Raw genomic sequence first — 25,434 nt, 5'->3', positions numbered from 1 at the left:
AGGAGTGTTTGGGGCAGAATGTGATAAAAGGCAAAAAGGCTGGAAGAGCTTGCAGATATACATGTATGCAGAGGTGTTTCTAAAGAATGTGGGGTGTGTGGACTGCACCAGGTGATACCTTGGAGGCAGGTGTCTCCTGGTGCACTTGTGGGAAAGGACTGTCTTTTGGTGTGTGCTGCTACACTTCTCTATGTGTTGACTGAAGGCCCTGAGAAGGACCTAATCAACTGGCAAGGAGCAACCTTTCCAACTCTATGATTCTATAGCAGCTTATAGCACTTTGCCAACCTACGTAGGCCCTTTGAAATATGTGCCAGACAGCAATAATGCTATTATTCAGGGTTATGCATGAGAACATTCTAAGCATTTTACCAAGCTATAAATCCCACTGCAATGAAAGTGGGATTAAACAGCTATAGATATGCAGTATGGATGCATCCTAAGAAATGGCAGTCAGCAACAGTTGTAGAACCATCTCCCCCTTCTCCATCCCTAGTATTAGAGGATTTTCATTTTCTTACCAGAAAAATAATTGTGCTTAAAATATTTGAACTATTTCTTTTGGAAAAGCAATCTGTTCTCTTTCTAAGAAATCATCTCTTATATATAATACCTTTTGAACCATCTTTTCAACCACACTTGGAATTGTGCTTTTGAGTCAAACCCTGTTAAGAAGATGTGATAAAGGTTTTGTTAGATTTAATGACAAACGTGTTTTCCTCAATTATTTAATATAATTTAAAAATCTACGAAATATCTCTTTGCCTATTATTCCACAGTGTTTTCTCTCCCTATGACTCAAAGTCTGATCTCATTAAGTAAAGATTACATAAAAATAAGTCAGGCATTGCCACTCATCTATTTTATCCTCTCTGTCATTCATATATATATATATATATATATATATATATATATATAATTGCCTTCTTAAAAATCACCTTCCCATTTTCACTCAGCCATTTAAAGAAGGCAAAAATCAATCTAGTCTTAAAAGTGTTTTTGTTTCAAAGGAAACTCACACCGAATGAGGTAAATGGAACTTTTTTTTAAATAAGAGGCTGTATAATTAAGCCCAGAATTGTGATCAAAGAAAACCAGTTTACTGCATCTCATTTTAATCGAGTTCTTCAGCAAAAGTAAATTAGGTGAATGTACTTGTTATGTCTCAAGCCGTGTTTCCAGCCTGCACTCTAAGCTGCTCCAAACTTGAAAATATGGGTGAAAAAAGTTAAAACGGACAGTAATATACAGTACAAATTGAAAAATTAACAGTGTGCTCTGTTTTTTTTTCTTTTTAAAGCAAGACTCTGGACAATATTTTTAAAATAGCATTGTATAGATGGGAAAATCCCAAAATGTTGAATATTCTAATGTGATACTATTTTTAGAATGAATGAAAATATTAATAAAAATAATTATTGACATTTGATAAACCACTGAACAACAATTTCTTCTTCTTCTTCTTCTTCTTCTTCTTCTTCTTCTTCTTCTTCTAAATTAATTCACTAATTGGCTGAAAGACAAAATATCAATTGGAAAAGGGCAAGCTCAGTGTAATCTTATGCATGTCTACTCACTGAGGATCTTATCACACAGGAGGGAAACACCCAAATCCCATGGATAAATGAGCTTTAAATCTGGGATTATCCCGCAAAAGCGGGATTCTATTCAGACAATGTCAGGCTAAATGAGCATTAACCCAACATTAAACCGTGCAGAAAGTGGGCAAAATCGGCCACTTTTTACATTCAGGATTTTCCTGAAAATAAAAAGTGCCCAATTTTGTCCACTTTCTGCATGGGTTAATGTCAGGTTAATGCTCAATTAGCCCGATGTGTTTGAAAACAATCCCGCTTTTGTGGGGTATTCCCAAGATCCCATTTATCCACCGGATTTGGGCACTTTGCCTCCTGTGTGATAAAATCCTGAGTTCAATTGACCATACTCCCTTGGCCTTAAAGGTATTAAATATTATAGATGATACATTATTATTTATGCCAAAAAAATTATGTGATCTGTGTGGACTTTGTAAGGAAGAGAACACCAGTGTTTTCCCAATATGTTCAAGATGCTACAATGCTTCTTAATATGGAAATACTGTTTACTTTTTAGATACCAATGCAACAATATGGAAATACCTATTGGCATATTACAAAGTAGTTTTGTAGTATTTAAAGGCTGGCCTTCACATATGAGGCATGGATTCTTTATTAGGTAGTTGTCAAGCAGACATTGTTGACTGTCATGCAGTAACCATGGGCCCAGTTTGCCCTGTCCAGATGGTGGGCTGCAATTAAACATTACAGTAGTCCTGTCATCATGGGATAATGATACAGAGAAGAAGGTCCCCTTCTATTAGGTGCAGGGAGGACTTTAGTGATTATAGAAACTTCATGCTATGCCTCCATGCTATGGAATTCTGGGATTTGTAGTTTGTTTTTAACACCAGATCTCTATGCTAGAGAAGGCTCAATATCTCACTATATCTTATAGTTTATAAATCCCATAATTCCATAGCATGGAGCCATGGTAGTTGAAGCATTGTCAAACTACATTATTCCTGAAGTGCAGATTAGAGTGAGGTTGAAAGATGCCCAGTAGATAGTCCTTAAGAGAAAAAGAAAAAGGTGTAAGATAGGAACCATAAGGTAAGATTCATAATGCAATGCATTGCAATTTATGGCTTTTAGTGGAAAATTGTTTACAGTCCCATGTTTAGTATGGGAGGCGCAGAAGTTGATAAAGTTGCAAACAAACACCTGAAACAAATTTCTCACACCTTCTTAGTTGTCTGTCCTTGGCCCAATGGAACTTTAAAAGAAGGATTGTTCCTCCTTTGAATGGAACCACAGAAAGGGGAAAAAACCTATTAAAAACATATTAATTTAAAGTGGAAACGAGGTGTGAAACTAAGGGGATCTGTGTGGTAAAAAGTTAGAATCATAGAAAAATAGAGTTGGTAGAGACCACAAGGGCTATGCAGTCCAACCCCCTGCGATGCAGGTACTCACAATCAAAGCATCCCCAACAGATGGCCATCTAGCCTCTGGTTAAAGAGCACCAAAGGAGATTCCACCACTCTCTGAGGTGATTTGTTCCACTGTCAAACAGTTCTTACTGTCAGGAAGTTCTTCCTAAAGTTTAGGTGGAATCTCTTTTCCTCTAGCTTGCATCTATTTTCCAGATCCTAGTCTGTGGAACAGCAGAAAACAATCTTGCTCCATCGTCAATATGACACCCCTTCAAATACTTAAAGAGGGCTATCATATCACCTCTTAACTGTCTCTTCTCTGGGCTAAACATATCCAGTTCCCTGAGTCGCTCCTCACAGGGCATAATTTTCAGACCCTTCACCATTTTGGTCACCCTCTTCTGGACACACTCCAGCTTCTCAACATCCTTTTTGAACTGTGGTGCCCAGAACTGGACACAGTATCAAGTGAGGCCTGACCAAAGCAGAATAAAGTGGCACTGTTACTTCCCTTGATCTAGACACTAGACTTCTATTGATGCAGCCTAGAATCTCATTGGCCTTTCTAGTAGCCGCATCACACTGTTGACCCGCCTCAAGCCATCAGGAGAAGCAGGAAAGAAATAAAAGTTGTTGTTATTGCTGCTGTTGTTGATTTCAAGGATTCAAAAATTTGTGAATATCTTTACATTCCTGTTAAAACTGGGTATCCTTGAATTAATCTTAACATAACATTTCATGACTTGATTATCATTCAAACATAGCTATAATTATTTGCATGTTACTCCAGAACATCTGAGATCCTCTAGTATCTAGGTTGTGATTCCTGGTGGTTATTTTGTTACTCAAAATCTTGATTCAGCAGCCTAATGTACCCTCCTACACACAAGACATCTATCTATCTATCGATCTATCTATCTATGAAGGAATGTTGATTTTGTGCCAGTGCAATTTCATGGTCAGTAACACTTCTGGCATCACCAGTACAGAACAGGTTGAAATAGCAGTACAGGAGTAGCACTATGATTGCTGCATGCTCAACAAGTTCTATGCCAATATGGACTTGTGAGACTGAAGCTACACTTCTCTCTGTCATAGCTATTCCCCAGCCATTATAAATATGTGCACTTGGAAGTCTGGTTGATTTTAACAAAATGTACATACAAATGTACCATGCAAGTGCAAGTGTAATTAGCATAAACAAGAGCAATTTAAAACATAGGTATTAAAAAGGAAAGAAAAAGTCAAATCACAACTGACTGTTTATAAGGAAATGGCTTTTAATAGTACTGTTTCAGTTTCCTGCCTTTTCAGTGGATGTGTTTTAAATTGGTCTTAATTCTGTAGATAAATTACTTTTTTACTGTCTTTTAATACATATTTATTTTGAATGTTATAAGCCACCACATCTCCCAGTTGAGATATAAACAATATAAAAATATTGTTGTTGTTATGTGCCTTCAAGTTATTTCTGACTTATGGTGACCCTACCATGGGTTTTTTTTGGCAAGATTTGTTCAGAAGGAGTTCGCCATTGCTTTGATGCTGAAAGAGTATGATTTGCCCAAGGTCAACCGGTGGGTTTCTATGACTGAGCGTGAATTCATACCTTGTTCTCTAGAATCTCATCCAATGCTCAAACTACTACACCACATTGGCTCTCATAAACAATATAATGATGATGATGATGATGATGATGATCATCATCATCATCATCTTCATCTGCTTTGACAGTTAGAGACATGTAACCAAGACTTACACATTTGTGACTGTTTCATATTCACGGTCCCTGGTTCAGGGGATACTTTGGGACTGTGAATGTCCCCCAAACCCCACTTATCAGTCAGCAGGCAATGCAATCTATGTAGGTCTTTTCGCTGTCACTCAGAACGCAGCTGACTGATGTTCCCTTGAACAAGCAATCTCTGGTGCAAGGATTATCATGACAGGGATACCACTTCTACTTGTCACAATGAAATTTGCTCATCAGAGGAGGCAGGAACATCAGCCATCTGCTCCCTGAGTAATAGGGGACCTCTCTCAGTTGCAGTGGCTGCTGATCAGTAAGTGCAATTGTAGTTGGCAGGGCTGAGAGTCACCGTGAAGCTGCAAAACTACAGTGGATATGCATTTGTAAGTGTCCAGGTAGATTACAGCTGTTGTTGTTGTTTCCATTGTTGCTTCCCTCCTGTAATAATGAGACCTTTGTCTGGGAAATTTATCATTAGCTCAAACAGAAGAGCAGTCACTAGTCCTGTTTATACGAAGGGTGCCAAGGTAATAGGTCAACAGAGACAAGTTTTATGAAAACGGACTAAGGTTTATTATTAATGCACTCATAAGACAAGCATACACTCACACAGTCACCCAAGAGCTAAAGAATATAGTAAGTTAGCGTTGGATAGCTAACAAGAGGTGTTAAGGGTGATATTCACCTGTTTGGTGGTGCTCCAGGTCCAAATTGATGAAGGCTCTGCTGTATGGAAGGGAAAAGGGGGGGGGGATTGGAACTATATCAGAATCTCAGACAAATGTAGAGTATGCCTGGATTCTAACATAGAATACTAGACAAAGGATCTGAGAGATTGTAAAAAGGCAAAATCTTGGCTCCGGCAAAGAGTTGTTTTCTCTACTTCAGAGCAAAATCAAATCTACATATTAAAGATTGATTGATCTATAGACAGTCTCCAAGGTGAGAGAATGATAATCCGATGGCTCTGGCCATGGCCATAAATCTGCCGAAAGGTGTGAATGAACTTTGCTGTTGGCAACTCCTATCCGGGCCTCTTTGATCTATGTTACGTGATGTGCTCGCTTCACACTCATGGAGGACTCTACATCATCCCCCACCAGGCACTCTGTTATAGTGTCATGAGGAAAGCCATCCACATTTAGGATTTTAATGCTCCAATGCTGGTAACACACCCTTTTTGTCTACTTCAGGATTCAAGATGGCTTGCAACAGCTAAAACAAACATAGAATGTGTTTCAACTATTAAAAAATTTAAAAACTGTTAAAAACATAAATGATTAAAACTAGAACAAATAGAAAATCCAGCATAGTACACGAAGTTCTTTTCCCTAGAATGATCAGATAAGTCTACTTTCATATAGATAACAAGGAGGGTGTTAGTCTAATCTCTAGGAGGAGAGTTCCAGAGCCTGGGAGCAGCTACCCAAAAGTCCCTTTCTCATTTTCCCATCAGATATATCTGTGAATATGGTGGAACAGAGAAAAGGGCCTCCTCAGAAAATCCTCAAACTTCGGCAAGTTTGTGTGAGAGAATATCATCATGATTTTTTGTTGTGTTCTTCATATTTACATAGCAATGTTAGAATAAGATGCACAGGGAATATACAAGGATTTGATTCTTATTTTCTTATGGTTATTTCATATAAACAATTGGCCTTTTTTAGCGCCACATCACACTGTTGAACATTCCACATGCTGAACTGTTGAGATTCCACCTCAACATTAGGAGGAACTTCCTGACAGTAAGGGCTGTTTGACAATGGAACACACTCCCTCAGAGTGTGGTGGAGTCTCCTTCTTTGGTGGTCTTTGAACAGAGGCTGGATGGCCATCTGTTGAGGATGCTGTGACTGTGATTTCCTGCATGGCAGGAGATTGTACTGGATGGCCCTTGTGGTTTCTTATAACTCTATGATTCTACGATACAACATGTTAAAATACAAATGCAATTTTTAAAAAACACATAAAACTAACAGTTCAAATACAATGCTATAAAACTATTAAAATACATTCATATACAGTCAGCCTTTCTTATACATGGGTTTTTTATACACTGATTCAAGCATCCATGGTTTGATAATGTTAAAAAAATGTATAAATTTCAAATATCAAACCTTGATTTTCCATTTTTTATAAGGGACACCATTTTGCTATGTCACTATATTTAATGGGACTTGAGCATTGACAGATTTTGTTATCCACAGGGGATCTTGGAACCAAACCCCAGTGTATAACAAGGGTCCACTGTAATACAGTCTTTAAAATATACCAGTTAAAAAGTCATGATTTAAAACTGACTGTATACACCTGCTGGGAGAGATGTGCCTTTAATGTTGTTTTAAATGCTGTCAGAATTTTCAGCTGTCATACCTCTTCCAGCAGGTCATTCCACAATCAGGGTGGCAGATGAAAAGGTCCTTTGTGAAACTGTTGCCAGGCTAGTCCTGGCTGGTGCAAAGATTTCCCAGAAGACCTGAGTGTACAGGGAGGATTGTATAAGAAAAGATGATCCTGTAGGTAATCTGGACCAAAATCATGTAGAGCTTTAAGGGTAATAACCAACGCTTTGTACTTTGCCTGGAAATTAATTGGCAGTCAGTGGAGTGATTTTAAGATTGGTATGATGTGATCACCCCCGGATGTACTCATAATCAATCTGCCACATGCTAAACCAACTGGAGTTTCATGTAGCCCAATGTAGAGTGCACTGCAGAAGTTACAAGCACTACCATCTTTTGGTCCTCCAGTTCTAGGAAGGGGAGCAGTTGGCATATCGATTGAAGCTGATAATAGGTACTCCTGACCATCACATTTATCCAGGATGGATCCAGGAGCACTACCAAACTGCAAACACAGGGACTGTACAGACCGGCACTTTGTGCTGGCCTGTATGTGTGGTAAGGGCTGAGCATGCTCCGAGCCCTTACTGTGCTGCCTGGATGCCATTATAGTACATGCCTGTCCATATGGCGTGCGCCATGATGACACACATGCACTTATGATGCCCCTTCCAAGAAGCTGCTTGGAGCAGCAGTTTTTTGCTCCTTAGAGGGAGTGAATCAGTGTCACTGTGTGCAGCTGCTGTGGCACCAATCCAAGGCAAAGAGAGGCAGCATCCCACTGCCCATCTGTACAGCTCCACAGTCTTGGAGGGAGAGTATAACCCCATCCAGAACTGGTTGATACACCTCCAGCCTCAGATTAAGACCCATGATATTAAGGACCTCTGCTTGTCTGTTTTCAGTTTCAATATGGTTTTCTTCATTCAGCCAATCACCTCTTCCAAGCATTCATTCAGAATTATGAGCTACCATTAATTTTTTTATACTGGGAAAAAAAAATTCACATTGAGTAGAAATCCATTTTTGGACAAAACATAATTTTGTGGTGAAATGTGAAAAAAAGTAGTGAAATGTGAAAAATGTTTACATTCTCACCTGGCATGGACAAAAACATTTGAAATGTATTGTTCTTGCATGCAGGAATAAAAATGCAAAAAATTATATTCCTACATTTTAGTGGAAATAAATAACAGAACTGTAGTAAACTGGGGGTAAACATGAAGGGTTCATTTCTAAGAGTATGCTGCCACCTTGCAACTTTTATATTAAGTACAACATATAATTTTTGACTTGGTCTCCTCATTTGTTTATTTATTTATGAAGTACAGGCAAAGAAAACACATAGTCAATACACACATTTTTGTTTTGTCAAACCATGGAAGTTCATTGGGTAATACCCATCCTTTCCTTCTATAATGAAATTGATTCTCTCTTGCTTCTTAGTATACCAAGAAAGGTTAGATTTATGTATTTTTTATTATTCTCTCTCTTTCTTTTCTGCCATCTCATTTATATATGTATATATGGATGAGATAGCAGAATCATGGGTGAAAATGTATAATGCTTTAAACTTTCCTTTTGTCATTGTTGTTGTTTTGTACCTTCAAGCCGTTTCTGACTTTTTGTGATCCTCAGGTGAACCTATCATAAGGTTTTCTTGGCAAGATTTGTTCAGAGGAGGATTGCCACTGCCTTCCCCTGAGGCTGAGACAGTTCATGGTCCATTTGGTTTACATGTCTGAGCCAGGATTCAAATCCTGATCTCCAAAGTCATAGTCCAATGCTCAAACAACTATACCATGCTGGCATTCTAGCCCTTTCTTTTACCTTTCTGCTGCTAAGTGATGAATGCATAGCTATTATGACCTTGTATTCTTTATAGCTTTTCACATCTAATGTAAGCCCAATGCTGAAATTTTAACTGTAGTTCCATATGTTATACTGAACCTGCATCTACACTGCAGAATTCATGCAGTTTTGCATTGCTTTAACTGTCATGGCCCCATCCTATGTAATCTTGGGATTTGTAGTTTGTTGTAGCACCAGAGCTCTCTGACAGTGAAGGCTAAATGTTTCACAGTGCTACAAAATATCTCACAAAACTACAAAATTCCATAACATGAAGACATGGCAATTAAGGTGATGTCAAAGTGCATTCATTCTGCAGTATAGATGCAGCCTTAGTGATAACTTACAAGATTTACATGAAAAAAAAAAAATCTAGGCTCTGTGATTGGCAACTCTGTGTCTGGAAAAAGCCCTAGCTGAAGCCGTGCAAAGGTACTGCCTGCTGGTGTGTACTGTACCTATGAAAATGCCTCCTACCATTGACCTATGTTTCCATTTTTGTTTTCACTGATGTTAGTTTGCAGGAACGAGTTCACTCTGTTTACTTTATAGGTTCACTTGTCCTATAGAACTGTATATGTCATTTCTAAAACACAGATAAGATCTCTTGAAGCACAACTAAGGCACTAGCCTTTTTGTTGGTCTGACCCATACAGTCAGTGACCTTCCAAGTTTTGATATCCATGTATGTTTTGAGGTTGGCCTTTGGAGTAACTTTGCATTTGCGAATGAGTTGACCCCTTGAATAGGGTCAACTACAGCCCATTCTCAGCTAGCTGTAGACTTGTGCATTAAGATGAGGAACCCTTCATATTGAGCAGATGTCTGACCTAATGAAGCTGAGCCTCAATAAACATGCTTTCCATGCTGGGCAGTTGAGACCTTTTCAAAACATCTGTCTCAGAAATCCTGTCTCGTCATTTTATATTACAAATAACTCTATGACAGCAATGGCTGCCACCACACAGAGTAAGGGGAAATATTTAAAAGGTTAAAGGGTTTTAATCCTTTTCAAAGGTTAGGTAAACTTGTACTATCTTATTTCCTTCTAAATCAGAGAAATGTTTGTGAGTTTATAGCTGATAATAATCCTCATTGTTTTGCTCCAATTGCATGCCATGTAAATAAATTAAATTAAATGGCATTTAATGGGAATCCCTTGTAACCAGATTTTTGTTTGGAATTCCTCTACCAGCAGTTTTTATGTGACAAAATTCTCAAAATGATCATCTACTATCCTTCCAGTTTGCCTAAATGTAAAGATGAAACAGAAACCTAGCTCTCATATTAAATGCCCTCTGGGACTAATTACACTGATTTCACTTGACTAGCACTTAGATCTGAATTACAGTCATGAATAAGTTAGAGATTAATTAAAGTCATGTATGGGGTGCAAAAGGCAATGTTATACATGCAAAGAAGCTGCTTTGTAATAAGTAGAAATTAGAATTAATAATATTTTGTATATGAGATTTGGATCCCAATTTATCTTGTGTATTGTATTACCAATTCACTCATTGTCTGCCATCGCTGCCCCTTCTATGCCAATAAGCTCTGCATACCATCTCAAATGAAAGCCACTATTAGATGCCAGCTTCATAATTTTGGAATGAACAACAAAATAATATAAGTAAATAAAGGCAACAATAATACCCCACTTCTGGAACATTAGTGATTAAAATAATTCATCAATCACTCCTGGTTTTTAAGGTCTCTAAGTATTACCTTGTTTTGGATCCTCAGAAGCAGAGAAGGACAGCTCTGTTAAATCCACTTCTCTAGCCTTTTGCCTTTTCCCACCTCCAAATTCATTCCATGCTTCTTTTGTGTGTGTGCTTTAAAGTAGAACATATTACATATTTATACGCATTTACCTCAAATGTATATATTAATGGATAAACTAGTAAAAACATGAGCACAGTGAATGAACTGTGTTTAGGTTCATTTTAGAAATATATATAGTGGTTTGGAACATTTTTAAAATGCTTAGATATTGTCAAAATTGGCAATTCATGGCTTTCCTTTCCAGACACAAATTGCATCCATTTCTGTGTTAGGTCTGTGTGATGTCTACCTCCCTAGCTGGCACCTTATTGCATTACAGGACTCTCAGAGTCAGATCCTTCGCTTGAGTGACTCCCACACTTTTCCTTTACCTCTAGGCCATTTTCTAGGAAGACATGACACTCACTATTTTCAGTGTTCTGGTAGCGTTTGGCTTATAGTCTCTTAAAGTACCTCAGCCAACCACAGGTTGAATCAAAACAAAAGAAAACTTTATTTACAAGATAGTTCATTACAGCATCCCTCTTCTGGTTGAGATCCAGAGTTGATATGGTGTTTATGTGCTTAAACAGTTGCAAAGATTTACAGTATCTGTTATTATATTCTAGATTACAGTTTCCCATAAGAGTTTTCACTAGACTCTGAATTTTAAAACTTTGTTGCTATTTTATGTCTTTTCCAGCCAAATCAATTAATTTTCCACACTTGATTTCTTTTTAGGCCTACCTGGGTACTCAAAACCACTTCCAACTGCCCCTTCTAGAAGTGTATCTCAGCCACCTTAGCTGTTAAAACCCCTCAGGGTCTAATAAACCTCTAACTCAGAGCTCTGCCTCTATCTGGTTGCTATCCAGTAGTGATTGGAGAAACCCATGTTTTTCTTCTCGTTCATTGAGAACTTGAAGAGAATTTCTTTAAAAAATATTCGTTCCACAAAACCCCCTTTCAAAAGGTGATTTCTTCTCTCCCTTCCAGCAGCTAGCGAAATATTTTTCACAGATTTCTCGAATGACAATAAAAGACAAGTCGAATAATTACGCTAATTACTTTGCATTTCAAACTCAATTGCCATGTCAAAAGGAAGCTTGGCAGATGTTTAAAGAACATTCCTATGCTTAAAAAAACCTGAAGGCACACACACAAAAGGGGGAAAAAAGCCCAGGCTCAATAAATAAACTGTGATTGAAGCCCCAACAAGAAATGCTAGAGTTGAGGGGACCTAGGAGTTGGAGTTGAAGCTGAGAGCAAGTGACTTGCCCAAGGTCAGCCAGTGAATTTCTATGGTGAACTGGGAGAATGAAGATCTACTGAACTTTTCCCCTTCCCCACTGCCATTCCCTTCTCCTTTTGTCTCTTGTCTCTTTAGATTAGAAGCCTGAGGGCAGGTAAATGTCTAACAATTTGTAAGCTGCTCTGATAGCCTTTTGGCTGAAGAGGTGGGCAATAATAATAATAATAATAATAATAATAATAATAATAATTAGAGTGCTAATCCCAGCTCAGCCAGGTAAATACAGAGGTGTTCCTGGGTAAGTCATATTGTCTCAGCCTCAGAGACATTCTGAACAATCCTTGCCCAAAAGCAAACCAATCATAGAATGAATGAATGAATGAATGAATGAATGAATTGTAACTTTATTATTTAAAGAGGCTTTCTTGAAATGAAACAAAACCAAAGGCCAGAACCATCAGCATTCATTCATGAAGGAGACAAAAAGTCACTTGCTCTCAGCTTCAACTCCAACTCTGCACCTCTCCCATGGTGATGCTAAGGTCATGCAATAATAATAATAATAATTGGCAAGGAGAGTGCAGAATATCCATGCATGAGAGAGTGTGACTTACCCAATGTCACCCTGTGGATTTACATGGCTGAGCTGGGATCAGGACTCTAGCCTCCCAGTTCACCCTAGAAATTCACTGGCTGACCTTGGGCAAGTCACATGCTCTCAGCATCAACTCCAACTCCTAGGTAGGTATTCCTTCATGGTAGAAGGGGAGGGGTTGGATGACCTCTTGGAATACCTTCGAATGCTAGGTTTTATCCATCATGGCAGAATTCTTGCCATTGCACCCCACCCTGCCCCTTCTTCTCTTTTGTGAGGGTCACACTCTCTCAGCCTCAGAGGCAGGGCATGACCAACTCTGCACTTCTCCCATGGTGATGCTAAGGTCATGCAATAATAATAATAATAATAATAATAATAATAATAATAATAATTGGCAAGGAGAGTGCACATTCTCCCAGCCTCAGAGGCAGGGCATGACAAACCTCTCTCCAGCTCTCTCAAGGTGATGCTAAGGCAAACCTACTTTTATTTTGCATTTTATTATATATATATATATATATATATATATATATGGCAAGGAGAGTTCAAAATATCCATGAATAAGTGTGTGTGATGCATCCAAAAAGAGCATGGCATAAAGGGCAGAATTTCTTATCTACCACCAACACACAAAATGCCTCCCCTTTTGTTCTCTTTTGTTTTTCAAAGTAAAGCTGTGAGTGAGCAAAGATGGGGGGTGGGGAATCACCCTAACAAAGGAAATAGCCTCTGGTAAAACCCAGGATGAATGGTAGCTTTTCTTACGCAAAATACCCAAATCCTGTAGGTCGAATTTGTCAGCTGAAAGTTTCTTCTCTTCTCTTCATTTGGAAATGATTAAAAATCAAAATTCTTACTCATGATCGAGAAGTGATCAGAATTTCTTCTCTATAAAATGCTTTCGAAATTTTCGAATTAGACATATTTCTACTAATTTTCGAATTTTGGAGAATATTCTTTACATCCCTACTATCCAGTTCCCTATCTAACTCATACATGCTCCTCTCTTCCTATTTATATTTGCTTCTGGGAGTAGCCCCCACCCTTTCTTGACTAAGCTCCCATTGGCTATTGCCAAGCTTACTCTGACTGGATATTGCCAACACTCCAATCTGCCTTTTCTCTACAGTCTGGAAGGTGCAGACTAAATAAATCCATTAAAAAAACAAAACAAAATAATGAAATAAACCAAATCTCCTTCCCATTCAAAATTAGGAAGGCATATTCTTGTGGTCCAGGAAAAGTTCTAAAGTATCTCATGCACTACTTCCTCTTAGTTTGTCTCTTTAGGAAAGAGTGCACATGTACACATGGATAAGAAGATGGGCTCTTTGGTTTAGTTACAAGTTCAATTTGTAAAAGAGCTTTTCTTCATTGTAAACAATTTTCTATATTATTTCTTGTGAAGATCACTTGTACTTTTTCATAGGATTTAATCTAAGTACAAACAAATGCAGAGAAAAAGGCAGAGAGAGACTCTGTAGGCTTGGTTAGCTTCAATCAAAGAGATTTATTGAAGAGGGAAAATGGAATAATTTTCCATGTCTTTACATCAGTTTATATCTTGGTTTGTAGCATACTAGTTGCTTTTTGTGACATACTACAATGGAAAACAAAAGCTTCTATGAAACAAAGAGTTAATTAAAAAAAGGTTAATCAGGAAATATTTATGATAGGCTAACATGCCCATGGTGAAAAATGTACATATCCGGATCATCCTTAAATCAGTACATGGATAAAAAGCATAATTTCCCCCGATTCATCTGGTAACAGAGCCCTTGAATTTCTTTGGATTTCAAGGAAATAACCAAGTTTCTCAATCAGTATTTTTTTCCATTTACCAGACAGGTTACTAACTTTTGTAAGACAGCTGGAATAATGTTTCTTCAGAGAATTTCAAATGAACAAACAATAAGATATTTTCCACTTGATGAAATGTCCAGATCATAGAATCTTACTAGCCTTTAGAAAAAGTTCATGCTAGCATTTAGGTCATAGGGTTACAGGACTTTAATATAAAATATGATCTAAAAATATCACAAAGGAATAGATATCCTGATTCACATACAAATGAAAAAAAAAATCTGACTTGAATTTTCTCTGCTCCACCTGGTTGCTGTTGAAGGCTTGTTATTGGGAGGTAATATAATTGTGGTGTTGTATTGTTTTAAATGTCTGCAGTTATTTTAAATTAGTGGTGTTTTAATGGGATAGTTTTCTAAATTTTTACATTTCCTATTATGAATATTTTTACCTGCATGTTGTTTAAAGACTTTATAACATGAGAAAATAAATGTGGAATTTTAACAGGATAAAAGCATTTCTGTTGTTGTGTGCTTTAAATTCATTTCTGCCTTATCATAATCCTATACAGTCTGCCCTTCTCTTATGCGGGAGATCCGTTCCGGACCCCCCCACATAAGAGAAAAAACGTGGATGCTCAAGCCCCATTCAAATGAGTGGGGCTCGTGCCTGTGGCGGCGCGATGGCAGCACGCGGGGCACACGCCATGTGAGTGCACCCCATTCATGTGAATGGGATGCACCACCCCTTGTGCCCCACACACTCAAAGTCACATATAATGCGGGTGCACTGTAATAGGGTTTTCTAGGGATGAGTGTGTGTGACCTGCCCAAGTAGGATTTCCATGGCCAAGAGGGAATTTGAACCCTGATCTCCAGAGTCCTAGTCCAATGCTCAAACTACTACACCACACTGGCTGGTACTTATCACACAATGAGATGTCCATCTTACTGCTGCCTTGCATTTCATTTGTTACTGCTAGTGCAGCTTTTCATCGACAGGCAAAACCCATCAATAAGCTCTCAGTCTCACTGCTGTTTTACTGCCTTCATGAGACAGATATCTTCCACTGCAGTTCTACTTCTCAGGCAGTCAGATGATGAGAGTATGCATGATTCTGCTCCTCTCCCCCTTCCCCTCACAGTGATCATGGCTGTGAACACATTCTTGGAGCCAGTTTCTGTGTCACACAGCAGCAAGCTTCGGGAAATGGTTGGCAGCTGCAATTGCTTATTCTCCTAATTTCTTCCTCCTAGAAGGCAGTGTTTGACAGTGCAGAAAGTAGATCATGCAACCATGGATTGCCAAAGTGCTACTATAGGGAAAAATGTTATAAGAAATGATACTAAACCAGTATGCTTTCATTCTTAAACTAGTACAATTGTAGCAGGACAGCAGGGTGATGTGATAAAAGACTGAGTTGTGAGCTACTTTGGGTCTCACATTGAGAAAATAGTAGAATATAAATTAAAAAAAATACAAATAAATCAGTAGTTTCTCTACCCTCGTGAGGGAGACTTGAAAAATCAAGTGATCCCTAGATGGCTCTCCAGAGACCATAGGACTGTAACCTAAGAAGCTACAGGAGCTTCTTAAACTACAGGAGAATTTAAAACAGTTTAAGGTGTTATCTATCCCCATAATAGGTTTGGTTCCTTAGAGTGCTTCTTTAAAGTCCCTGTTGTCACAGAAAGGAAAGAATTATCTGCAAGAATGAAATGAGAGTGAGTGCTACTTTCTCAGTTTTACACTCTTGATCAGAGTGGGCCAGCATCTTCACCCACTCTTTCATGTACACATTCTTCCATGACTACCCTATTCAATTGCTCTTAATTGTTATTTGCCATCAAGATGGCTTTAATCTATGAATGAGAGCCCTTCAAGAGACCCTTTTATTAACAATCCTGCTCCAGTTTTGCAAACTGAGGACCATGGCTTCCTGGACTGTGTCCATCTGTAGGTAAAATGTAGGAGCCCTGGTGGCGCAGTGGTTAAATGCCTGTACTGCAGCCATTCACTCGAAACCACAAGGTTGCGAGTTCAAGACCAGCAAAAGGGCCCAAGCTCGACTCAGGCTTGCATCCTTCCGAGGTTGCTAAAATGAGTACCCAGACTGTTGGGGGCAAATTAGCTTACTTGCTAATTAGCTTACTTGCTGTTCACCACTATGATCTTTGGAATAGCGATATATAAATAAAACAAATTAATTAATTATTATTAAAATTCTCCTGTTCCCACTGCCTTTAACATTGCTGGATATTATTCTCTTCTAATGACATCAGAGTATGTCTCTGTGGGTCTTCTAATGACTCACCCTTAATTGTGAGATACTGTACACAGAGACAGCGAGTACATCTGACAATAGAGAAGTGTGTGTAGGGTAGGGGTTCATTACTTTTTGATCAGTATCTGATGTTAATTGAGGAACAGGCTGGATAGTTGAACAGATTCAAAGACCCACAGAGACATACTCTGATGTGAGAGGAAGATCTAGGATCTGTGGGAAGCCTTTAACCCATCCCATCCCAGATATCCAGCCCAATGTTACTGGGCTGTGAGTGATACTATACTATTTATAATAGCCGCACTGGATCAGTTCTTCTCCTCAGTGACCCCAGTCTGATTTGCTGCTTTGCTGCGGTAGTTGTGATTGCTTCAGTCCACTGGGTAGCAGTTCTATAAACAAGCAGACCCCACATTATGCCTTGAGGGGTTGTGTACAGCCTGTGGTTTGTGAATCTGTAATAGATTTCAAATACACAGGCCAAAAGGAGAGAAATGGAAATGAGACACACCCACATCATGTCCCTTGTCCCTGCACATCTATTATTTGTCCATAGGCTGCACTATTCTTAGTCATAATGAGCACTTAAATTCCATTGAGTTCAGTAGGATGTAAACATGGAACCAGAGATGATTATTACCTTCTAATTTAGAACAACATATCCCTTACTTCATACTAGGAAATATCCACAGGAATAAGGTGGGGGGTGGGGCATCATACAGTGCCATATAAAAGGTAATATCACCAGTACCTGAAGAGCATTAGATAAGGTGCATTCAGGCATAATGGCAGCTAGAATTCTGTAAATGACTGCCTGTCATATTGATGGATGGACAATGAAAGGTCATACTCAGTAAATCCCCATGATCTGTGTACTGTCATTTGCAAAGAATTATTGTTCAGAGATTCAGAACCATTTAACATATTAGAAATATTGTATACAGAGAACAGTCATGCTGGGGGCTAAGGACATGATGTAATATCAATTTACTAGCAAGCAAAATATGTTTAATCTGAAGGTTACCTACCTACCCTTATTTTACAAAGAAAATATAAATTTCTTTATAAGCTAAATAATTCACACTTCACTCTTTAGGACAGGAGTGTCTAGGACCTCCTTCTCTGTCCTCCTTCTGCTCCTCCTCCTCCTCCTCCTCCTCCTCCTCCTTTCCAACCTTCTCCCTGAGATTGGGACTCAAGGTAGCTTACAAATGAAATTGATAACAATATAACTGAAAACAGGCAAAAAGTAAATAGCAATAGCAAGTACATTTCTATACTGCTTATCAGTGCACTTAAGCACTCCCTAAGTGGTTTACAAATTGTAAGCTAATTGCCCCCAACAATCTGGGTACTCATGTTAGTAACCTCAGAAGGATGCAAGCATGAGTCGAGCTTGAGCCCTTTCACTGGTATTGAACTCACAACCTTATGGTTTGTGAGTGAGTGGCTGCAGTACAGGCATTTAACCACTGCACCACCAGAGCTCTTGATTTAATTAATATATAATTAAATAATTCACTGAATTTAAAAAAAACGAGGCCACCCCAACTTACCGGGGCCACCCTTGTTGCTGTCAGGGAGAGGAGATGTCTCTCCTGGGTCTGATCGGGCTCCCAGCATGCTTTGCTGGTGCCAGTGGGCCCGCCATTGGCCAGTTTGGGCAGTTTCAGCAGGCCTTGCCCCAGATCTCATGGAATCATAGAATCATAGAATAATAGAGTTGGAAGAGACCGCAAAGGCCATCCAGTCCAACCCCCTGCCATGCACTACATCTCCCAGCGTGCCTTGGGGGGTAAATGCCTGCTGATTGGATGCCCCGGGTCCCCAGGCGCATCCTATTGGCTTTAGGGTCAGGAGGGGTAGTGCTTCCTTTTTCTCCTGGCCCTGATTGGTTCACTGGCCTATAAAAGGCCACGTGGCATCCTGCCTGGATGCCATTTTTGCTCGGTTCTCCCACCCTCCCTCCCTCCCTTGGTCAGGGAGCAGTGTTGTCACAACTTTTGTGGGGGAGGTTGCATAGGTTCTGGATCTAGTGGGCGTGGTTTCCAGAGCTGCATAGTGCTGGATCCGGGGTCCTTTGGGACTTGGGAGTGCTGAGGGCAGGCGGTGCGGCCATTGTGGGGGCCAAATTGATTCAGCATCTCCCGGTGACAAGTGGATTAACAGCAAACATACGATCGACCGGTTGCATGTCTTCATAGGGTATTTTAGTTGCCACTTAGTCATCCCGAAGTTTGGCCGTGATCAAGCAATTTGGTTCATTGACCAACCAGGGGTTGATTGATGATAGATCCAGACATCATGCTTTGGGCCAACCCTACCCCTGTTCTGCTTGGTTATAATAAAGTTGTTGCCTTTCCTCCAACTTTGTGTTATGGTTATATTGGTGACTTCACTCCACAGCAAATAAACCACATACTTAAAAAGATAAAAGCAGTTAAAACAAAATAGCACTTTTTACAGCCCTTTCTTTACAAGGTTTCAGTTCAAAAAGCTTGTTTCAACAAAAAGAAGTCTGCCTGAGGATGGGAAGACAGAAAAGAGGTGGCCATTCTATCCTCCCTAGAGAGGGAGTTCCAAAGTCTAAGGGACCTATTTTGTGTCGTGTTACTTACATGCGAAAGAAACCATTTTAGTCACCCTCCTTTGGACACGCTCCAGTTTCTCAACATCCTTTTTGAATTGTGGTGCCCAGAACTGGACACAGTATTCCATATGGGGCTTGACCAAAGCAGAATAGAGTGGCACTATTACTTCCCTTGATCTAGACACTATACTTTTATTGATGCAGCCTAAAATTGCATTGGCCTTTTTAGCTGCCGCATCGCACTGTTGACTCATGTTCAACTTGTGGTCTACTTGGACTTCTAGATCCCTTTCACATGTAGTTTCATTCAGCCAGGTGTTCCCCATCCTACATCTATGCATTTCGTTTTTCCGCCCTAAGTGCAGTACATTATATTTTTCCATGTTGTATTTCATTTTGTTAGCTTTGGCCCAGCTTTCTAGTCTATTCAAGTCATTTTGAATTTTGATCCTGTCCTCTGGGGTATTTGCTACTTCTCCTAATTTGGTGTCATATGCAAATTTGATAAGTATGCCCCCAATTCTGTCATCCAAGTCATTGATGAAGATGTTGAATAGCACTGGGCCCAGGACAGAGCCCTATGGGACTCCACTGGTCACAGATTCTCTCCTGCAGATCTCAGGGTCTTAGAAGATTGCTGTGGGAATATGGTTTGTCAGATAGACTAGGCTTTAACCATAGGTCTTAGACAAAAGAGTGTCTAAGTCTCTCTCTTTCTGAAGCTTCTCTCATTGTTACTTACAGTATGGGATGTAGGTGACAATGAACTTGGAGAAAATGGATATGTTTGTACTTGCCTTCATTCAAAGATCCTTTACAATTTCACTGGATCTGAGAATATGGAGAAACTTTATCATGAAACCAAGGCCTGTTCCAGAAAGGCATAAAGTACGTATCCAGTACGTACTAGGGTTAGGAAGGGGTGTCACTTCCTGACGCCCCTAACCCTAGTACGTACTGGATACGTACAAAATGGTGGTGCCCGTTCCACACAGGTGCTGCCATCTTGATGTGTCGGACACGAGGCCACCCCAACTTACTGGGGCCACCCTTGTTGCTGTCAGGGAGAGGAGATGTCTCTCCTGGGTCTGATCGGGCTCCCAGCATGCTTTGCTGGTGCCAGTGGGCCCGCCATTGGCCAGTTTGGGCAGTTTCAGCAGGCCTTGCCCCAGATCTCATGGAATCATAGAATCATAGAATAATAGAGTTGGAAGAGCACGTGCCTTGCGGCGTCACATCCGGGGCGCAAAAAGAAGTGCCATTTTGGTGCTTCTTTTTTGCGGTGCAAGGGAGCCTTGCAGTTTGTCCACTAAGGCTCCCCTGTGCTGCAAATGGAAGCAGCAGCAGACCACCATTTTTAGGCGGTCTGTAACGCACCCAAGATACAGTGCCTTATCTTCCATACACAAAGCATTTAACACATTACTAGCTTCCCATGCAGGGAGTACAAAAAGCTAATGTGCTTTCTGAGAAGATGCATTAAAATATCTTGTTTGGTGCTTATTTTCCTCCTTACTTTTGAAATACACATCTCCCATTTTCACCATATATGATATGTTGCATAAAAGGCGATAATCTTCCTGTTCAAAATGCAAGAGAGTGGAAGTGCTAAGAGATTAAGGCAGAGATAAGTCAAAATGTATGCGTACGTGCAATGAAAATATAAGAATGATTCCATCAAGGGAAGTGTTGGAAGAGCTTTAAAGTGCTAGGAATGTTGTTTTAGCAGGTATGAGAGCAGCAAGAATAAAAATAAAGGCTATATATTTAGGAATTTAACATCAGACTATTTTTAGTCTGTGTCAGTTTCACCAGTCATAAATCCATTCAGCCTCATTTTGATATCCATCTTATTTTTTAAAAAAGAATACAAGTATCAATATAAAATAAGCAGTCCTCAAACTATAGATATTTTATGCAGAATTCTAATGGATTCAACATGCTTTTGGATTCATATCTAATGGATAATAGTAAAGTCTGATGTGGATATTAGGGTAGGAAATACAAGCTAGGTCAATTTGCTTGAAAAGACTTGCATAAACAACCAAACCAAACAAAATCATCTCCATTCCTATTAGACTACTCTAGCCATGAAATGGTGAGAAGTCTTCTAGGTTTTATGTAGATAGTGACTTGAATACTGCTGACTTGTAGACAGGTTACCAAGCCCTTCTGAAAAACATTCATCAATAACACTCAGGCGAGATGCCAATCAAGACTGTACTGACATTTTCAAAAAATGCCTAGGCAGAAAAAAAAAAAATATCAGACTGGCAGCTCCATGCCCAGGTTCAGGGCCAATGTAAACTGTGCCAGTGAAGCATTCACACCACTGCCTTTTCCAAAGGCCAACCCACTCATTAAAATGCACATGGTGTTCCACTTTGCATCAGACAAGCATGGCATGGTCTGCATCTGAGGTCACACTGTGGCTTGCTTGGCTAAGACACCTCTTTCTGTTGCAACTGGAATCTGTAAAGTCACCTGCTAAAGAGAAGATCACACACTGTCCCAGTCCAAACTGGACTGGTGTGAGAATATATCAAAAGGCTTGAAACAAACAATTTATTATGTAGCTAATTGGACATTTCATACATTACAGAAATACAAAAACTGGAGTGCCACTGAGTGTACATGAAACACAGAACTGCACCAAACATGACTTCCTAATGAGTGTCCCTCCGATTTGGGATTTGGGAAATCTGTGACCCTTCAGAAGTTGTTGAACAATTGTTCAGTTGCAGAGCTGGTGTATAAACATATAGTGGAATACAGTTTTACCATACTTAACCAATAGGATGCAAACATTGTGTGTGTTCCCATTTAATATTTCAAACATAGCATTAAAACACAAAGATGTCTGAAGTTGCTTCAGATAAAAGATATGAACCAAACCCATCAGCAAACACTCTGACATTTCATAATCTAGATGTGACTTCATCAAAGTCACATTCTTATAGTCACGTACCTGAAAGTAAGTCTTATTTTTGTCAAGAACTTAACAACACCTTCAAATGTATTCATAAACAGGATAAGTGAATATAGGAGAAAACTGATTTATCCATCCAGGCAGAGGGCTTTGAGTACTTAGCTCTTAAAAGGCTGGCTTTGAATCCCTGTGCATTCAGCCAAGTTTGTGATGATGAATTAGGATTGCTAACTCCCTGCCGCCCCCCCCCCCCCCATAGGCTTTTCATCTATAACAGCTACACAGCAGACAGGTGCAACCTGATCTTTCCCAAGGTGTGAATAACTGCACTTCTTGTATTTAGTCTGTACAGATTGGGGAAGAATTGTTTTTCAGAATTCATAAATGTATAAAGGGGATAGAAAAATAAAGTCCTTTTAAAAAGGACTTTAGAAACAAGTGGAGCTGACTGATTTACCTGTCTTTACCTGAAGCAATTGAATTCAGTGGGATTTTCTGGGAAGACATGTATAGGATTGCACAACAAATGTGTATGAAAAGACACACAATGTTAGGATTCTCATTCGTTTCTAGTTATGATCTTTTTAAGAATTTTGTATATGAAATCACTTCTGTCCTTTCACTTTTCCTTTCAATTTTTCCCATTCCCAAGAAAGAAAAAGAAAAAAAAGCTTTGGAGAGGGCACAGATGTAGCCCAAAAACATGCAGAACAAACCCCACCAGGCTTTTCAGAGTAAAGAGGCAACTGATATATAATAAGAGGAAATCTTCTATTTTACTACTAGATGAAATTATACATGATTATTGGAGCTTTGGATGAAAAAATTAAAAATCACTTGCATACTGAAGTGTATTTGTACAGGTTTCTGAGTGACTCACTTTGATTGTCAACAAAACATTATCTGTCAAGCATGCTTTGATTGTGAGTTCCTGCATGGCAGGGGGTTGGACTGGATGGCCCTTATGGTCTCATTCAACTCTATGATTCTATGTTTTTATAATTCTATGATTCTATAAGGCTGGTTGCTGAATGCCAAAACCACAGGAACCAGCATATTTTATGAAATAAGTTTTTGTACAGTACAAGACAATACAGAACCTTAATACATTACATCCCATTATTCTATACACTCAGATTTCCTGTTATATTGCATATGCCAGTGAGTCTTCAAAAAACTCATGTTTTAAGAAAGTTATATAGGTGATTTCATAAAGTCATATCGATTCACAATTCCTGCAATATTGTATACAACATAACGTATATATCAGCCCAATATACATGTGATGCAAGAATATCCATCTATTTTTGTCTAGCATATTGTTTATGCAAACAGTTTGGTGAGGATCACATTTTAAAGTTCAGCACCAAACTTCATAAATTCGTTGTTTAACATAGATTAGATTCAGGAATCAGTCATATGCTATTCTATACATCTGATACAGTTCATTGCTGTACATTGTTTCACTAGAAATTGTGCCATTGTATGGAAAGCACTCTCAAACCAGTCCATATAATCAGAATCAGTAACTTATCCTAATTAGGCATTCAGCTGCATGAAGTAATAGTCTTGACAGAGCTTGGGAAAATTACCCTTTGAAAGTGCAGTTTCCAGAATCCCCCAGGATTCACATTTCCTGGTGCATCATTCACATATGCCAGCGATTCTTTAGAAAACTGGTGTTATGAATGTCAGTGCTGGCTGAAGGGATTTTGGGAGTGGTAGTCCAAAAAATTAGCTTTTTTCCGTAAGCTCTGTTCTAAGGGAGCATTTGTTTCTGAGATATATCATGCTCATGAGAAACAGAGACTTTTTTTTTGTCTTTTCTAATAATTTAATAGGAAGGTACCAAGAAAAGGAAAGAGGAAGGAGAACGCTGGCAACTATTATGAGATATAGGTCCACAGTGGCTTCATAATGAGCAAGTGTGCCTTGTGTTTTGTGTTTCAAAGATTTCTAGAACTTCCACCTTCAGTGTAATATATTCTTACATATTTGTCTCCTGTAGTGAACAAAGAGTTTGCTCTGTGCTTGTGGTAGTGTTACTGGATTTCCCTCAGCCACTTTTTTCAAGATGTGGGTGGAAACAGCAATTCACCCTTGGAACACAACAACGTATTGTTCACAGGAAGGGAGCAAAAAAAATTTCATAAATGGTTTCCTACTATTTAGGAATTTGATCTTGGAGGAAGCACAGTTTAGGTCCAAACTATATGGATGTGTCCTTTCACCTACCACTTAGCTTCTTTTAGAGTTTTAGTTAAAGCTCAGCTGGTTGTGGGGGTATTTGCTGATAATTTAAGTGATCAGCAAAAGTGAGGAGAGGAAATGTAACTCCTTTGTCTCTTAGTGCACGCTGTGCATGCTCTTTTAAAGAATTAGTTTGGATTGGGAGGAAATACTGGTGCCAAATATTAGGAGGCCTCCACCCCCGGGGCACAGCAGGAAGGGTCTGGAAACCATGCCCTATGAGGAACGACTTAGGGAGCTGGGGATGTTTAGCCTGGAGAAGAGACAGTTAAGAGGTGATATGATAGTCCTGTTTAAATACTTGAAGGGATGTCATATTGAGGAAAGAGCTAACTTGTTTTCTGCTGCTCCAGGGACTAGGACCCGGAACAATAGATGCAAGCTCTAGGAAAAGAGATTCCACCTCAACATTAGGAGGAACTTCCTGACAGTAAGGGTTGTTTGACAGTGGAACACACTGGATTTGCTGTTTCAGGTTTCTTGCACCAACTATACTTCTCAGAAGTGTGTACTTGGTCAAGGGGCTTTGGTTTTTCTTCACTGCACATGAGTTTGTAAAAATCACAGCAATTTACACTGGCCATGCCTCAGAACCAATAACACACAGAAAAGGCACTTTGGAAAGTCACACTCTCTCGGCTTCTGAAACAGTGCCTGCATGCCTCTCAAGCTGACTCATATCATCATCGTTGTCGTCGTCAAAATAAGGGAGACTTGTTAGCATTAAAAGCACCCCCTCCCCCCCCCCCCAAAAAAACCCTTGAGGCCTCTCTGGCCACTCACCTCCTCCTCCTCTTCCTACCTCTTCTTCCTTTTCCCTCCTCCTCCTCCTTCCCCCTTCCTTCTTCTCCTCCCCCCTGGGGGTGGGGCGGAGGAGGAAGAGGAGGCGGGGCCACGCTCTGAGGGCAGGGAGTGGAAAGGGGAGGCTGCGCGCGGCCTGCCCTTTCCTCTCTTCACCCCAGGCCCCAGCGCCCTGCTCTTCCTCCTCTGTGAGGAGGAGGAGGCAGCGCGGGGCCGCACTGAGAGGGCAGGGGAGGGCGGAGAGGGCAG

This window comes from Sceloporus occidentalis, unplaced genomic scaffold, assembly GCF_023333645.1.
Source record: "Sceloporus occidentalis isolate IW3139 unplaced genomic scaffold, rSceOcc1.0.p SCAF_2, whole genome shotgun sequence".
NCBI classification, from domain to species: domain Eukaryota; kingdom Metazoa; phylum Chordata; class Lepidosauria; order Squamata; family Phrynosomatidae; genus Sceloporus; species Sceloporus occidentalis.
Note: the sequence above shows the minus strand (reverse complement) of the source record.